Below are 17,247 nucleotides of genomic sequence, written 5' to 3'. Positions count from 1 at the left end.
GCAACAATCTGTGGCTCCTGAGTGTTCCATTGTCCAAAAAAGTAGGTTTCCATATGATTTATTTATATCCTCTTAGATTTTGATTAGCCCTCCCTCCACTTTTCCTTTACTCAATCTCTTCCCCTGACCTCACTTGGGCCTTTTAGCCCCCCATTAATCTATTCTTCAACAAACACACACACACACACACACACACACACACACACACACACACGTACATATGTATATATACATACATACGTACATACACACACAATACCATCGTATTAAGTATCTCCCTCCCTTCCTTTCTCTTCTCTTTATATCTCTTTTCTAGCTTACTGGCCTTTGCTACTAACTTTTCTTCCTACTCACACAGAAGTCCAGTCATCTGTAGCTAGGATCCACATATGAGAGACACCATGTGACACTTGGCTTTCTCAGCCTGGGTTAGCTCACTTAGTATAATCCTTTCCAGATCCATCCATTTTCCTGCGAATTTCATAACTTCATTTTTCTTTACCACTGAGTAGAACTCCATTGTATAAATGTGCCATATCTTCATTATCCACTCATCAGTTGAAGGACATCTAGGCTGGTTCCGTTTCCCAGCTATTGTGAATTGAGCAGCAATAAACATGGTTGAGCAAGTATCTCTAAAGAAATGAGATGATATATGCCTAGGAGTGCTATAGCTGGGACATATGGTAAGCTAATTTTTCTTTAATAGAAGACAGCATGCTCATTTTTGCAGTACATATACTAACATTGGAATGATACAGAGATTAGCATGGCCCCTGTGCAAGGATGACATACACATTCATGAAGCATTCCATATTTAAAAGAAGATGCAGAAGAGGTGGAGGAAAGAATGTAAGAGCCAAAGGAAGGGTAGGACTCCTTACAATACACTCTTCCAGATACACAGTATCCTGGATGTCCATGACCTTGCAGTGCCTGGCACTACCTACACAAGACACTCATAATAGGAGGAAAAGACGATGACATCAAAATAAAAGAAAGACTAGACTGGAGAGATGGCTTAGTGGGTAAGGCACTTGTCTTGGAAGCCTAGGGACCCATGTTCAACTCTCCAGATCCTATGAAAGCCAGATGCACAAAATTGAGGTATGTGCAGGGTCACACATACCCACCAGGTGGTGCAAGCATTTGGAGTTCGATTTTAGTGGCTGAGGCCCTGGCACTCCAATTCTCTCTCTCTCTCTCTTGCACTAGCTATCTCTAAAATAAAAATAAATAAATAAAAATAAAAGAGAGACTGATAGGGGGAAGGGATATGATGGAGAGTAGAGTTGTGAAGGGAAAAGTGATGGGGGAGAGTTATCATGGTTTATTGTTTATAATTATGGAAGTTGTCAATAAAAAAGAGCCAGGCATGGTGGCACATGCCTTTAATCCCAGCACTTGGGAGGCAGAGGTAGGAGGACTGCCATGAGTTCAAGGCCAGCCTGAAATTACATAGCGAATTCCAGGTCATCCTGGACTAGAGTGAAACCCTACCTCTAAAACTGAAAAAAGAAAGAAAGAAAGAAGGAAAGAGAGATCACTCAGTGGTTAAAGGTACTTTCTTGCAAAACTTGATGGCCTGGGTTTGATTCCCCAGTACTCACATAAAACCAGATGCTCAAAATGGAGCAGGAATCTGAAGTTTGTGAAGTGGCAGGAGAGAGGCCAGGCATGGTGATGCATACCTGTCATCCCAGCACTCAGGAGGCAGAGGTAAGAGGATTGTCGTGAGTTCGAGGCCATCCTGAGACTACATAGTGAATTCCAGGCCGGCCTCGGTTAGAGTGAAACCCTACCTCGAAAAATCAAAATAAATAAATAAATAAAGTGGCAGGAGGCCCTGGAGTGCCTATTCTCATTCTTTGTCTCCCCCTCCCTTTCTCTCTCTCTCTTTCTCTCTCTCTCAGTGCAAATAAATAATAGAATATAAAAAGAAGACAAAGAGGGGGCATGGAGCTGGTTGAGGGGGTAAAATGCTTGCTGTTCAAGCATGATGACCTGAGTTTGGATCCTTAGAACACAGGTAAATCTGGCCACTGGGGCCTCAGCTGTAGCACCTAGGATGGAAGGTGGAGACAAAGAATCCTGAAAGCTCATGGGTCAATTAGCCAGGCCTATGCAGTGTTAAACAAGAGACCCTGGCTCAAATGGGGTGGAAGGCACTGGGCTTGGCAATGCGCACCTTTAATCCCAGCACTCAGGAGGCAGAGGTAGGAGGATCGCCATGAGGTCAAGACCACCCTGAGACTACATAGTGAATCCCAGGTCAGCCTGGGCTAGAGTGAAACCTTACCTTGAAATACTGCCCCCACCCCCCAAAAAGGGATGTCTTCTGACCTCCCCTCATGTGCTATAGTATACACACACCCATACGCACTTAGTTGATTTTATTTTATTTTTTTTGATTTTTCGAGGCAGGGTCTCACTCTAGCCCAGGCTGACCTGGAATTCCCTCTGTAGTCTCAGGATGGCCTCGAACTCACAGCAATCCTCCTACCTCTGCCTCCCGAGTGCTGGGATTAAAGGCATGCGCCACCATGCCCGGCTCCATACTCACTTGAGTGCACACATACACGCATATATCTCCCATACATACACACACACACAAAGATTACAAAGAAAGAAAACGCTGGGCATGGCGGCGCATGTCTTTAATCCCAGCACTCGGAAAGCAGAGATAGGAGGTTTGCTGTGAGTTCGAGGCCACCCTGAGACTACAGAGGGAATTCCAGGTCAGCTTGAGCTACAGTGAGACCCTACCTTGAAAAACCAAAAAAAAAAAAAAAAAAAGAGAGAGAGAGAGAGAGAGAGAGAGAGAGAGAAGAGAAAGAAAAAAGAAAGAAAGGAACCAGTCATGGTTGTGTGTGCCTTTAATCCTAGCACTACAGAGGAGGCTGAGTTAGGAGGGTTGCTGTGAATTCAAGGCCAGCCTGGGACTACAGAGTGTGATGCCTTGACAAAACAAAATAAGGAGGAGGAGAGGAAGAAGAAGAGGAGGAGAGACTAAAAGGGGCTCAGGTAGTTGTGAAAGTGGAAAGGTAAGATGAACATATAACAGTAGAGTTGGGCCTATACATTCTGGGAGCAACCGAGAGGTCCCTCAGCTTCTGGTAGGACCCAGATTCTGAGGCATTCAAAACGGCCAGTCAGGAAAGGCAAGTAGTGAGAAAGGGAGGAAGGAGAGGCTAAGATGGCACTGCTGGATGGCTCAGCCAAGGCATCCACCCGCAACATAGGAGTAGGGGAATTCCTGCCAAGTCAGGGAATGAGCTGTTTGCCAGAGACAGTGACTGTCCTCGGGAGAGTGGTGATCTCAGTCTGGCTGGCCCCACCTGGTAGGGCACTTACTCAAAGAGAATATCTGGAGCCAGGTGGGAAAGGGTTGGCAAGATCATGGGGAAGGGCAGCCTGGTAGGTCATCCAGGTAGTTAGCTCCTGGCTGGCTCATGACTGTAGGCATAAGATTTTCATCAAGGGAAGTAAGGTTTACATTGATCTCGACTCTCAGATCATGGAGCTGAACAGCTAGCAAAGGTGGGAATTTATAGGATTCCCACAAGCTGTGGGCTGCAAGTCACTGGGAAGCAATATGGCCAGTCACTGAGTGGTCCACATTACTGACCTCTTTCCCTGCCCTTCCCAAGAGGAGGAGCTTGCCTCAGGCTCTGCCTTGAGGCTTCAGCCTTGGTTGGAGCCACATACACTCACAGGAGGCATCCACTATTAGTCCTCAGTAACTTCTGCCCTAGCCCTGCTACATTTTCTTCTAATAGCTGGGTGGAGAAAGCAAAATGGGAATGAAGATGCTGAAGATAGTCGACAGTTATTGAGGGCTTACCAGGCACCAGGTATTGCCATAGATCAATAGGTTACCTTATTTAGTTCTCATCATGGCTTTGTGAGGGTGGTTCTTACTATCTCCAGTGTTTACCTAAGGAAAGCACAAGACTCACAGTCTTTAATGACATACCCAAAGTCACATAGCTGGTAAATGGGGCTGGACTAGGAACCCAGGTGTGTCTGATGGTAGAGACCTTAGTGAAACGGGAATGTGTGTGTGTGTGTGTGTCCATTAGCGCATTTTGACAATTTCTGGGACCTACTACAAACTTGACATGAAAGCTTCACACACAAAATAACAGAGATGTGTTTCTCCAGGACATGGAATCCTCCAAGGAGAGGATGCCCTCTCTCTCTTTCTTCCTTTTCTTTTTCTTTCCTTCTTTCTTTCTTTCTTTTCTTTCTTTCCTCCCTTTCTTTCTTTCTTTCTTTCTTTCTTTCTTTCTTTCTTTCTTTCTTTCTTTCTTCTTTCTTTCCTTCCTTCTTTCTTTCTTGTTTTTTCAGTTTTCCAAGGTAGGGTCTCACTGTAGCTCAAGGTGACCTAGAATTCACAATGTAATCTCAGGGATGGCCTTGAACTGAACTCTCAGCGAAACCCCTACCTTTGCCTTCCGAGTGCTGGGATTAAAAGCATGCACCACCACACTCAGCTCTTTTTTTAAAAAAAAAAAAAAATTTTATTTTATTTTATTTTTTTATTTATTTGAGAGTGACAGAGAGAGACAGAGGCACATAGAGAGAGAGAGGGAATGGGCGCGCCAGGGCCTCCAGCCACTGCAAACGAACCCCAGACGCGTGCGCCCCCTTGTGTATCTGGCTAACGTGGGACCTGAGGAACCGAGCCTCGAACCGGGGTCCTTAGGCTTCACAGGCAAGCGCTTAACCGCTAAGCCATTTCTCCAGCCCCCCCTTTTTTTTTCAAGGTAGGGTCTCAATCTAGCTCAGGCTGATCTGGAATTCAATATGTAGTCTCAGGGTGGCCTCGAATTCATGGTGATCCTCCTACCTCTGCCTCTCCAGTGCTGGGACTAAAGGCGTGTGCCACCACACCAGGCCAGCTCTTTTTTTTAAAAAAAATATTCTTGGGCTGGAGAGGTGGCTTAGCTGTTAAGCGCTTGCCTGTGAAGCCTAAGGACCCCGGTTCGAGGCTCGGTTCCCCAGGTCCCACGTTAGCCAGATGCACAAGGGGGCGCACGCATCTGGAGTTCATTTGCAGAGGCTGGAAGCCCTGGCTCGCCCATTCTCTCTCTCTCCCTCTATCTGTCTTTCTCTCTGTGTCTGTCGCTCTCAAATAAATAAATAAATAAATAATAAAAAAATATATTCTTTAGAGAAAAAGAGAGAGAGAGAGAGAGAGAGAGAATGGGTGCACCAGGGCCTGCAGCCACTGCAAGTGAACTCCAGATGCATGTGCCACTTTGTGCATCTGGCTAATGTGGGTCCTGGGGAATAGAACCTGGGTCCTTTGGCTTTGCAGGCAAACACCTTAACCGCTAAACCATCCCTCCAGCCCCAGGTCTTTCTTTTTTGAGGTAGGGTCTCATTGTAGCCCAGGCTGACATGGAACTCTGTAGTTCTAGGTTGTCCTTGAACTCACAGTGATCCTCCTACCTCAGTCTCCTGAGCGCTGGGATTCAAGACACGTGCCACCACATCTGGCTGAGTGTGCCCATTTGTAAAAGAAAAAGTAGTGGACGCCGGGCATGGTGGCACATGTCTTGAATCCCAGCACTTGGGAGGCAGAGGTAAGAGGATCGCTATGAGTTCGAGGCCACCCTGAGACTTCATAGTGAATTTCAGGTCAGCCTCTGCTAGAGTGAGACCCTATCTCAAAAAAAAAAAAAAAAAAAAAAAAGAAAAGAAAAGAAAAAGTAAAAGTAGTGGAAGTTTGGGGAGATGGCTCACTGAAATGAGTACATAAAAGTTGTAATATAAACTTCTGTAATTCCAAGCACATGTATGGTAAGAAGGGAGACAGAGACAGGAGAATGGCCCTGAAGCTCGAGGGCCAGCTAGCCTGGCAAATGCAGCAGCGAACAGAGAGAGACCACACCTCAACCAAGGTGGAAGGCGGAAGGTGAGAACCCACACCTGAAGCTGTTCTCTGTCCATATACACCCTCCTGCACTCATAAATACACATGATATACACACACAAGGGAGAAAGAGAGAGACTGAGATTTGTTCTTGGTGTTTGTTTCAGGGACTTGGTTATGGGGATCCTGGTCTAGTGCCTAGTCTAGGCACTAGATTTTTTTTTTTTTTTCCACTGTGGACCTGTAATCTACAGCTGCCTTTGCTGTTGTCATCTACCACCAGCCCTGTGTGAAGGATCATCTTTCATCTTTCCCAAGGCTGATGAAGCAGGCAGATGGGGGTGATTGAGCAGGTCCTTGAACTGCTGGCCCTTTGGCCACCCCCGCTCCCCCTCGAAGGGCCCTTCTCCCCTGGGGCCCTGTTAGCTGCTTTCTGCCAAGCCTAAGTCTGGCTATGGCTCTCCTTCAGGCCATGCAGAGCTGTAAGAAATGACAATTCCCAGGAAATTCCCTCTCAAGGCCTCCTAGCTGCAGGAGCAGGTAGGGGCTGATATGGATGCTGAGACAGCTCAGAAAAGGGACTAAGAGGGGACATGATCAAGTGGACATTTAAGTATAACAGCTTATATTTGGCGTTGAGAAGGATGGAGTAATGGGCTTTCTTTCTCCCAGCACCGTATTTGGGCTGTCTTTCCACCTGCTGTGTCAGTCCCTCGCCCTACTTTTTAAAACCTTACTTATTTATTTGCAAGCAGAGAGAAATAGAGGAGAATGGGCACGCCATGGCCTCCAGCCACTGCAAAGGAACTCCAGACACATGCGCCACTTTGTGCATCTGGCTGTAAGTGGGTACTGGAGAATCGAACCGGGGCTGTTAGGCTTTGCTACTGGAGAATCAAACTGTGGTTGTTGGGCTTTGCAGGCAAGCGTCTTAATCGCTGAGCCATTTCTCCAGCCCTCCCTGCTTTTCTTATCTTCCAGGTCTATCCCACAAAGGAGACGTGGACTTCCCTAGCATTGGCCTGGTTTAACTTACAAATGGTACCCTCTGGCCAGCTCCTGGCCTTCCCCGCTGCTGGGCTACCTGATTCCGTCACCGCCAGAAGCTTGAAAATGTGAAATACGGGGCAGGGGCTAAAGGCTTGGAGTGAGTGCAGTGCGTAGGCCGAGGTTTCTGGACTCCGCCTGGCAGAGTCCCCCAGGGAATGGATTTCTCTGGGAGATACAGCGTGGGGTTTCCCGCTGAGAAGGGCCTGGTTGCAGCTAAGGGCCTCGGGGGCCACCGATGGCGAGCAGAGGAGGGAGCGGCGTGAGACGTGAGCGCCGCAGGAGCTCTGTCCTCACAGTCCCCCCCTGGGGTGAGCAAGCCGCGAGGGGGAAAGCGAGCCGGCGAGGGCCCCTGGCACGGCTCTCCCTGCCGTGCTGGCGACCGCGGCGGGGCTGGGGGTGGAGGGGCGCTGTTTCCACTGAGATGCCTCGCCCCTCCCTCGCTCCCTCCTCCACCCCGCCCGCCCGCCCGCCCGCCCGCCCGCGGTCCCTCCCGTCGGTCCCTCCCTCCGGCTCTTCCCTCCCTCCCGCCCAGCCTCTTTCGCGCCCGCCCTAGCCGCCGCCTGCGGGGACGTGTGTCTCTAACGCGATTTCCCCTTTCGTTCGGTCGTCTCAGCCTAGGTCTCCGCTGGCTCGTGCCCTCCGTCCCCGGGCGCCCCGCCGCCCTCTCCCTCGGCCCGGCCCGGCCCCGGCCCTTCCCGGCGCCCACCCAGGCCCCCTAGTGTCCACCCCGACCCCGAGCCGCTTGTATTCGGGGCGCCGCCGTCTCACCTGGTATTCGCATCTCGCCCTCCAACTTGCCATTGGCGGCGCGACGTGTGGGAGAGCCCTGCGCCTCGCCCGCCCGCCCGCCCGCCCGGACCAGCCTGCCCCGGCGCCGAGGTGAGTCACGGGCGCGGAGCGGCGGGGCCAGGCGGGCCCGGAGGAAAGAGGGAGGGAAAGAGGGCGGGGGACGGCGGCCCCGGCAGCCGCGGGGACAGTCCGGCCGCCGCGCTCAACTTCCACTTCTCCTTTCCCCGGCGCCGAGCTCCGGGCGCCACTTGCCCGGCCCCGCTGCCGAGGCTGAGCAGGCGAGCCGGCGGGGGTGGGGACCCGCCTCTCGGTCCCTGGAACGGGGAGGGGACCACGGCTACCGACCTTGGCAAGCCCCGGCGGCCAAACCCCGCCGGTACATCGATCGACCTCAGGTACGTCGATGGCTCCGTTTCTTGGAGCTCACGGAGACCTCGAAAAGTTTGCCTGAGGGCGAAACCCGGGGCGCCGGGCCCCAGAGTTGGATTGGGGGCCCGGGGAAGGGTGCGAGAGCCTTGGTTTGGGGAGTGCCGCCCTCGCCTCGCTCCGCCGCGTGTGTGTTGGGGAAGTAGGGCTCCCAATCCCGGACTCAAAGTAGGATCGACTGGGTGCACGGAGGTAGAGAGGCAGTTTTCTGGAGCTCGGAGCAGCCTGGGTCCCGTGGAAGGGCCAATCATGACAGCAAAGGGCCTCCAAATCTCAGCGCCGAGGAGGACGCGAGGTTGAACCAACTCTGGCGAGGCTTTCTAGATTGAGCGGGTGGCCCCCAGGGCTTCTGTGGCTGGGCGCCTTAGGGTCTCACGCACGCACACACGTAAACCTCTGACTTGGAGAACTGAATTGCCAAAATAGAGACCTCTTGGCAGGGACTGGAGTTTCCGTGTGAGCCAGCCGTCAGCCTTCCCGCTCCCGCGTTCCCGCTCTCCGCGGCTCTCCCGCCTCTCTGTTCCCTCCCCTGACATTACCGAGGGGAGTCAGCAGTGGCATAGAGCGGGGTTCCCTGACGCCAGCGTCGGACTTTGGTTGGAGGTTTGGGGGGGCTGCTGCGCTTAGAGCCGCTTTTATAAATTCCTGGCCCCTCTGAGGCACCCCTTTCCGGCGGCTGCCTTTTCCGCGGGTCCACGGGCCTGGGACATAGCCTTCTTACCAGAGTCACCTTTCGACCCCTTGGCACCTTGGCTCAGCCAGGCTTTCTCTGGTGCCCCCAACCACCACCACACCCTAGGTTGAGGGACTTGATGGCCCTTGATTCCTGCCCCTCATCCCTCTGCCCGAGATAGAGGCCTGTCTGGTCCTGCAGCTTCTTCTGGTTAATGTTTGACAGTTCATTGTAGCTAATCATTTTAATTAGCTCTTAAAGTGGGGAGGAACAGTTAACCTTGGACTTCTCGATTTTGGCCTGGTGGGGCCTCAAATGGGAGGAGTTCTGAGGAGGTAGGAGCGGAAGTGAGGTCACCACCCCTGGGTCTGAGCCATCACTGCTGGCCCCAACAGCTGGTGGGCACGCCCATTAGGAACTCAACCCATTGGGACCTGACCCCTAGCCTGAATGCCTGGATGCTGGAAGGTGAGGGGAATGTATGTATCTATCCCCTTTGGGGAGACAGGACACGTTGGCGCTGAAAATGTCCGGGGGATATGTATGCCCAGCAAGAATGCCAATCCTTTACAATTAGTTACCCAGGATTATTTTTGGTTAGAAAGTGCTCTCTCGACCATTAATTCAGTGCACCCACTGTGGGGAAAAAAAAAAAAAGACTAGCGGAAGCTCTCTGGAGGTATCTGAACATTATCAAGAATGACCTAGAGTTGGTGTGGGAAAAATGCACCCTAGCATGTGGGTGTCCCTGGAACTGGTTTCAAAGTCCATGATCTCTTGTGTGGAGAGGGACCATGAAGCAGGCTCCATGTTGCCACTGTCACCCAACCTCTTACTGTACGCAGGAGTGACTTGTTTGCAAGTATGCCTGGCATTCCTCCCTGTTTGCTCCCTGGTTACTCAGAAACTGGTGTCCATCCCTGGACAAGCTGGGAACCCTAAAATCCACCCCCTTCATCTACTGCTAAGTGATGGCACAGTGGCTTTGGTCTTCTATGACATACATTGGGACCTAAAAATGAGGCCCCATGGGCCTGATTGGTCGGATATTAAAAAATCCCCTAATTCTGCAAAGCTTGGGGCTTTGGTACCAAAAAGGCCCAACCAGCCAGGCCGAGGGCATTGCTTTCCAAGGAAACCTTCTTCTCTTGAGCTTGGTCTTGCCATCTCCAACTTTCCCATTCTACCTCCAGTCCTTAGAGCCAACCCGTCAAAGTTGAAACTCCAGCTTTCTCATTTAATAGTCATGTGCGCTCAGTCAGCTGTATGCCTCAGTTTCCTTATCTGGCAAAAGAGACCTACTTTGTAAATTTGATGTGAAGATCAAATACATTAATGTACATAAGCTGCTTATTAGAACAGTGTGTGGCACATGACATGCAGGAACTGCCTTGTGATGCTGTTTAATCTAGTGCCTAAACATTTGCTGGGAACTGGTGTGCTGGGCCCCAGTGAAGTGGCAGCAAGGGAAATATGCTATGAAAAAGATGCTACCTAGGGCTCAAGAATGGCTTAGTGGTTAAGTGCTTGCCTTTGAAGCTTGAGGACCCCGGTTCAAGGCTCGATTCCCCAGGACCCACGTAAGCTAGATGCACAAGGGGGCACATGTTTCTGGAGTTGGTTTGCAGTGGCTGGAGTCCCTGCCACGCCCATTCTTTCTTTATCTATCTGCTTCTTTCTCTCTCTGTTGCTCTCAAATAAATAAATAAATAAATAATAAACAAAAAATTAAAGAAAAAAAGATGCCACCTGCCTTTCAGGTTTGTACATACTTTCTGATGTGGGCTGGGGAGGGGTGGTAAGAGGGATCCAGAGAAATCGGATAAGTCATCCCTATAAATATCATGTTTTTGTTGAGATGGGGTCTCATTTAGCCCAAGTTGTATTGGGACTCGCTAGAACTCCTATCTCCTGTTCTCCTGTCTGCCTCCAACTTCTACTTCCCAAGTGTTGGGATTACGGGCATGTATCCCCACACCTAGTTTTTTTTTTTGTGTTGGGGATTGAACCCAGGGCTTCGTGCATGCTGGCTAAACACTCTTACCAATTGAGCTATATCCCCAGCCCCAGCTACCATAATTCAAATCCAGTCTCATATCCCTTAACCAGTGTAGGGAGCTGGACAACTCAGACTGGAGGTTCTCCATCCTTAGCTAGGCTCTTGGGTGGATGCCATCTGACCACCTAAGCCTGCTCTAGGGTTTGGAGGAATGTGGAGGGAAGATAGATAGACATTCAACATGTAATTAACTCATTGTTCAGGCAAAATATCACTACTTAGGACCCCTTCTAGACACCCACTAAATTCCCTGGAGGGTCATGGCGTACCCCCTGCATGTCCATGGGATCCACTAGTAAATCAGGAAGGGTCTTGGGTAGCCTTCTCTCAGGCCTGGGCATACACCAACCTAGCCTTGGTTGCTCTCTCTTCCCTCCCTCCCTCCCTACTTTTTTTTAAAATTCATTTGCAAGCACGTCAGGGTGTGTGTGGGGGGACATGAATGGGCATGCCAGGGCCTTTAGCCACTGCAAACGAATTCCAGATACATGTACCACTATGGGCATCTGGTTTTATGTAGGTACTGGGGAATGGAACCCATGTTGTTAGGCTTAGCTGGCAAATGTCTTAATCATCTTTCTCTCTTTCCTTCCTTCCTTCCTTAGCCATCTTTCTCTCTTTTCTTCCTCCCTTCCTCCCTCTCTCTCTCTCTTTATTTTTCTTTCCTTCTTTCTTTCTTTCTTTTTTGTTTTTTCGAGGTAGGGTTTCACTCTAGCTCAGGCTGACCTGGAATTCACTCTGTATTCTCAGGGTGGCCTCGAACTCATGGCGATCCTCCTACCTACCTCTGTCTCCTGAGTGCTGGGATTAAAGGCATTTGCCACCACGCCCGGCTCCTTCCTTCCTTCCTTCTTTCCTTCTTTCTTTCTTTCTCTCTCTCTCTCTCTCTCTCTCTCTCTCTCTTTCTTTCTTTCTTTCTTTCTTTCTTTCTGATAGGGACTCACTCTAGCCCAGATTAACCTGGGACTTGCTCTGTAGCGCAGGCTGGCCTTGAACTCGACAATCCTTCCACCTCAGCCTCTCTCCGCAGTGCTAGGATTAAAGCCTTGCGCCACCACTCACAGTGTACTGCAAAGACTTCACTGTCAATTATTCCCTTTTCTCAGACTGAAAACTAGTTCTGCAGGGGAGAAAGGAAACGTGTGCAAGATACCCAGAATCCCATGGGCGCTTTCCTAGGGGTCAGGGACTTTTCTCATCAACACCAACCTGCCTGTAAATCTCTGGCTGCTGAGCCTCGTGTGTCCTGTAATAGCGACTGCGCTGTTAATGCCCTGTAGCTCGGGGCCCCAGCTCTGGTTGCCAAGAAACTGCTGGTCGAGGTGCTTATGAGGGCTCTGACCTCATAGGGGCTGCTGAGTTTCAATTCAACAGACATTTATTAACACCTACTGTGTGCCCAATGCGTGATATGAGCTGTGGGGGAGCCAAGAAGGGAAGGAGGTGGTGGGGCAGAGATGACTAAGACACTGAAACAATCAGAGGCGAGGACAAGCAGCCAGGCCAGGGGCTGGTCAGGTGCTAATTGTGCTCCTTGGAGCAGAGGCCAACACGGCCAGGACTCTGAGGTCAGCAGCAGCTAGAGGAGGGAGGGAAAGCTTTGTGAGGGATGTGGGCGAGAGCTAGACCTTGAAAGGGGGCGGAGGCAGTGAGGGGGAGACTTGGCTGGGCAGAAAAGGGAGAAAAGATGCTTTTCTCTCTATTCCCTGGCCACATACTGACCTTCGGAGCCTGGATGATTGTTTGGTAAATGCATGTCACATAAAAGAGCAGGTCAGTGAGTGTGGGTGGCTGTGTGCAAACCTCGATCTCCACTTCAGAACATACAAAGTGGTGGGCCCAGACAGTGAGCCCAGCCTGTATTGATAAGACACAAAAGGGTGGCCAGGCTTCCCTGCCACCCAAGCTGAGAGGATTTCATTTTGAACCACACCCCTTCAACACACAGGCGCTGGGGGCGGGAGGTGGGGAGGAGACAGGGAGGCGACACCAAAGTTGACATGCCACAAGTGTTCATAGGCCACATGGGCTGCTTCAGTCCTACCTTTCCCCACCTTTTGAGACGTTTCTGGTTGCCTGGAGGTTCAAAGGGAAGGCAGAGATATTCATAAGTACTATTTCCCCCCCACCCCAGCCAGCTGGGAGCTAGAGAGCCCTACATGTTTCTGCCCAGACCACCAAGGGCATGTCACATATTTGTTTTAATGTTTTTTTGTGTGTGTTTCCCATTGCTTGGTGGGAAGGGTGACTTGGCCCTTGTTATATTTAATTGGGTGAAAACACCCAAACTGCCCGCTCCTCCGGCCACACACACACTCATCAGTTTTCCTCTCGCTGCCTTTTTTTTTTTTTTTGGTTTTTCAAGGTAGGGTCTTGCTTGAGTCCAGGTTGACCTGAAATTCACTGTGTAGTCTCACGCTGGCCTCATGGCGATCCTCATACCTCAGCTTCCCCAGTGCTGGGGTGAAAGGCGTGCGCCACCACGCCCGGCTTCTTGCTTTGCCTCATTCTAGCACATTTCAACACCTAAGGGGCATACCAGAATACCATGCTTTTTTGGCTGGGAAATTGTGTCCTACAGTTAGTCTCTTGGCAGAGACCGAGCCTGCTCCCGGGGTGAGGAGGAGGCTCAGGTAGCAGACAAGGGTGTTTCCTGCAGCAGAGCCTGCATGGGAAAGTCCTGGAACATTTCTCAAAGAGGCTAACAAGAAGCAAGACGTGAAACAGGTGGTCCGGATTGAGCAAGCTTTGTCTTGGGTTTCCACCTCTGTACAGGCCATTTTCTTGTCCCAGGGCCGGCACTTCCTGTCTCTCAATCCATCTTCCCTTCGGAAAGCTTCCTGCCCTCTTCCAAGTTGACCCAGTACCCTTCTCAGAGGAGAGCAGAGGCTCTCTGCATTCCTATCCCAGACCTGCCATGTTCTGGGTGTGTGACTAGGGACTAGTTAACCAGTCTGGCTCTCCGTGTCCACTTCACAGTGCTACAGTTAGGCTTAAATGAAAGAATAATGTATATGAGCCACTTAGCCACTTTGCATATTGTCTACCACACAGTAGCTACCTAGTAAGTGTTCACTGCTAGTACCATTAGTCCTGTGGCCAGTATTGTTGCTGCTGTTGTTATCTTTTCCCCTTCACAACCCCCTGACTTTACCAGGTTCCTGGGATCAACCACCTCTCTGGCAATGTTGGCAGGGTATGCCACACCCATTCCTGAAACTCAGAGGGAGAATTCCCAGATTTTTCTGTTAGCTGTTTTTTGTTAACTCTGCTATCACAAAGGATTAGGAAGGGGTGTGGAAGAAGTGTGTGTGTGTGTGTGTGTGTGTGTGTGTGTGTGATCTATTAAATCATTCTGAGTAGTAGGGAATGCTGACATAAAGAGTGCAACTCAAGCTTTCAATATTTGTAATACTACCATGTTTCTGCCCTTGCCATTTTTATCTTGAGTCTTGAAAAATATCATTCACTACAGAAATTAGAAGAGATGGACTGGGTACGATAGTGCATCCCTGGCCTCCCAACACTTAGAAGGCTGAAGAAAGAGAACTGAGGGTTTAAGGTTTGTCTGTCCTACATAGCGTGTTCCAGGTCCGCCTAAGCTACAAAATGAAACCTTGTTTTAAGAAAAGAAGGCCAGCGGCTGGAGGGATGGTTTTGAGGTTAAGGTGTTTGCCTGCAAAGCCAAAGGACCCAGGTTCAATTCCCCAGGACCCACGTTAGCCAGATGCACAAGGGGGCGCTCGTGTCTGCAGTTCATTTGCAGTGGCTGAAGGCCCTGGCATGCCCATTCATTCTCTCTCTCTCTCTCCCTCTTTCTCTGTCACATAAATAAATAAATAAAAATAAAAAATATATTAAAAAAGAAGACCAGGCATGGCGTACACCTTTACTCACAGCACTTGGGAGGCAGAGGTAGAATTGCCATGAGTATGAGGCCACCCTGAGACTACATAGTGAATTCCAGATCAGCCTGGGCTTGAGCAAGACCCTACCTCGAAAAATCAAAAAAGAAAAAGGAAAGGAAAAAGAAAGAAAGAGGGCTGGAGAGATGGCTTAGTGGTTAAGCGCTCGCCTGTGAAGCCTAAGGACCCCGGTTCGAGGCTTGACTCCTCAGAACCCACATTAGCCAGATGCACAAGGGGGTGCACGCGTCTGGAGTTCCTTTGCAGTGGCTGGGAGCTCTGGTGCGCCCATTCTCTCTCTCTCTTCAAATAAATAAATAAAAATAAGCAAAAACAATTAAAGAAAGAAAGAAAGGGAGGGAGGAAGGAAAGGGAATCAGAGGAAGTTTGTTCCTTGGAGAGGAGGCATAACATTCTACCCTTGGGGTCTATTTAGCAATCATCAGCATGTTGTTGCCTCCGGAGGGTAGAATTCTGGAAGCCACTTGGTCAACCAGTGCTTATCACAGCTCAGCTTGTGTCCCGCCCCCCTCCCCCCATCCCTGCTTTTTGGTTAGCATAGATGATGGGTGCCTTCTAGGCAAATGCCCAGAGGCTTTGGCTTGAGGCTGGGACACCGCTTTTTCTTAGAAGACCTTTGGGGCTGGGGAGCATTGCACTTTTCCCAAGGCCTCTCAGGTGGCTCGGAGGTCCCATTTGGTGTTGCACAGGTTGTGCCTGCTTGAGGAGTCCAAGACCACCCACTGGGACCGGAGCCCAGGGTAAATGGAACTAGCCATGGATTGTCTACCCTGTCCTTTGACTCCCATCCTTCAGGTTAGAACAGCTATGCCTTAGAGAAGGGAGGGTGGATGATTCCTTTTCACCTCTCCAAAGTCCTGATGACTTGATAACTCGGAGGTACTGAGATGAAGCCCTGAGGAGATAATCTGTCTTTTTTACCCCCTAAATTCCTCCTAGTTCAGTTCTTTTGAAGTCTAAGAATCTATGGGTAGAAAGCCCCTGCTTAATGAAGTGACCACTTTCTTGGCGTCACACCAATTTCTACTCCTGGCAAAAAATAGACTTAGCCCTCTGCTTAAAAGGTTCCAAGCCCCATCCTAGAGCTGCAGGGATGTGCATGCTATTCTCAACCCTGTAGCAGGAGGGAACGCTTCATATTTGTAGATTGTATGAAGAAGCATCTGGTGGCTTGAGTAGAGAAAGATTTTTCTTCTCTTGGCCTCATTGGGGAAGGCTTCCTGGAGGTGAGGCAGAAGATGCCCTGTCAGATGAGGTCGGGTGAGTTCAGGGTGGTATGGCTATAGATGAAAGATGCCCTTTCAAAAGAGGAAAGAGATACCATTGGCTGTGTTCTAGGGGCATTCCAGGTTCAGACAATAACACTGGAAAGAGAGTGATGGGGCGGGGTGGATAACCAGCATAAGCCCACCACAATCAGGAAGCATGATAAGTCCCAAAGTTCAGAATCTAACTGCACTGACATCAAGAAATGTATGTTCTAGGGCTGGAGAGATGGCTTGGCGGTTAAGCGCTTGCCTGTGAAGCCTAAGGACTTCAGTTTGAGGCTCAATTCCCCAGGACCCACATTAGCCAGATGCACAAGGGGGCGCACGCGTCTGGAGTTCTTTGCAGTGGCTAGAGGCCCAGGCGTGCCCATTCTCTGTCTATGTGTCTCTTTCTTTCTCTGTCAGTCGCTCTCAAATAAAACAATAAATAAAGAAGAAATGTATATTCTAGGAGAACATGGGGTCATGGATCCTTTTGTTTATATAGCTACTGCAAAGTAACATTACATGGTGAAGTCACATAATGTCACATGATGACATAACCACAGTAAATGTTTGCTGTTATGCATACTGCTATTGCCCTCATGGTGATTGTTATTTGGTTCAATCTGGAGCCCTTTTTCTTTCTTTTTGTTTAACAGCTTTATTGAAGTCATATTGATGTATAATAAACGGCACATATTTCCAAGTGTACAATCTGATAGTATTTGACATTTGTATATACCCGTGAAACCATCACCACAATCAAGTGAGGGAACATATGCATCACTCCCAGAAAGTTTCCTTGTGCCCCTTGGCAATCCTGCCTCCTATCCCAAGGCAACTGTTGTTCTGCTTTCTGTCACTATAGATTAGTTTGCATTTTTAAAGTTTTATGTAATTGGAATCATATAGCATGTAGTCTTTTCTGATTTGGCTTCTCTCATTCTACCTATTTGTTTTAAAATTCATCCTTATTTTTATATATGTCAGTGTTCCAGTCTTCTTATTGCAAAGTAGCACTCCATTGTTTGGATAAAATATGCATTGTTTCAAAAAAAAAAAAGAACAAAAAAAAAGAAAAGAAAAGCCAGGCGTGGTGTCATATGCCTTTAATCCCAGCGCTTGGGAGGCAGAGGTAGGAGGATTGCCGTGAATTCATGGCCACCCTGAGACTACATAGTGAATTCCAGGTT

The 17,247-nt window shown here is 49.6% G+C and overlaps 1 protein-coding gene and 1 non-coding gene across 3 annotated transcripts in view; both read left to right on the top strand.

The window, feature by feature from the left end:
- The first annotated feature begins 717 nt into the window (after positions 1 to 717).
- On the top strand, positions 718 to 821 carry LOC123456866. The gene has a single exon (XR_006634739.1). It is a non-coding gene; the product is annotated as a U6 spliceosomal RNA (small nuclear RNA).
- A 6,965-nt stretch (positions 822 to 7,786) lies between these two features.
- Positions 7,787 to 17,247, top strand: part of Elf4 (E74 like ETS transcription factor 4) — a 59,938-nt gene continuing 50,477 nt past the window's right edge. Inside the window, exon 1 of one of the 2 annotated variants that reach the window (XM_045140554.1) lies at positions 7,787 to 7,810. The gene's annotated coding sequence lies outside the window, so the exon portion shown is untranslated. Of the gene's footprint in view, positions 7,811 to 7,997; positions 8,116 to 17,247 lie in introns of those variants that run through there. The other variant, XM_045140553.1, reaches the window with a different exon arrangement.

The sequence above is a fragment of the Jaculus jaculus genome, chromosome X (genome assembly GCF_020740685.1).
Source record: "Jaculus jaculus isolate mJacJac1 chromosome X, mJacJac1.mat.Y.cur, whole genome shotgun sequence".
Classification (NCBI taxonomy): domain Eukaryota; kingdom Metazoa; phylum Chordata; class Mammalia; order Rodentia; family Dipodidae; genus Jaculus; species Jaculus jaculus.
Note: the sequence above shows the minus strand (reverse complement) of the source record. Positions and strands in the feature narration are given on the sequence as shown.